Source organism: Piliocolobus tephrosceles, chromosome 3, assembly GCF_002776525.5.
Source record: "Piliocolobus tephrosceles isolate RC106 chromosome 3, ASM277652v3, whole genome shotgun sequence".
NCBI classification, from domain to species: domain Eukaryota; kingdom Metazoa; phylum Chordata; class Mammalia; order Primates; family Cercopithecidae; genus Piliocolobus; species Piliocolobus tephrosceles.
The window spans coordinates 38,398,362-38,398,994 of NC_045436.1; positions in this window are offsets into that span (position 1 = coordinate 38,398,362).

Genomic DNA, 633 nt, shown 5'->3' on the forward strand with positions numbered 1-633 from the left:
CTCCTGCCTCAGCCTCCGGAGTAGCTGGGACTACAGGCGCCCACCACGACTCCCGGCTAGTTTTTTTGTATTTTTAGTAGAGACGGGGTTTCACCGTGTTAGCCAGGATGGTCTCGATCTCCTGACCTCGTGATCCGCCCGTCTCGGCCTCCCAAAGTGCTGGGATTACAGGCTTGAGCCACCGCGCCCGGCCTTGAGTTAATTTTTTTATAAGGCGTAAGGAAGGGGTCCAATTTCAGTTTTCTGCATATGGCTAGCCAGTTTTCGCAGTGCCATTTATTAAATAGGGAATCTTTTCCCCATTGCTTGTTTTAATCAGGTATGTCAAAGATCAGATGGTTGTAGATGTGTGGCGTTATTTCTGAGGTCTCTGTTCTGTTCCATTGGTCTCTATGTCTGTTTTGGTACCAGTACCAGCCTTTTTTGGTTACTGTAGCCTTGTAGTATACTTTGAGGTCAGGTAGTGTGATGCTTCCAGCTTTGTTCTTTTTGCTTAGGACTGTCTTGGCTATATGAGCTTACTCTTGGTTCCATATGAAATTTAAAGTAGTTTTTTTCTAATTCTGTGAGGAAAGTGAAGGGTAGTTTGATGGGAATAGCACTGAATCTATAAATTACTTTGTGCAGTATGGT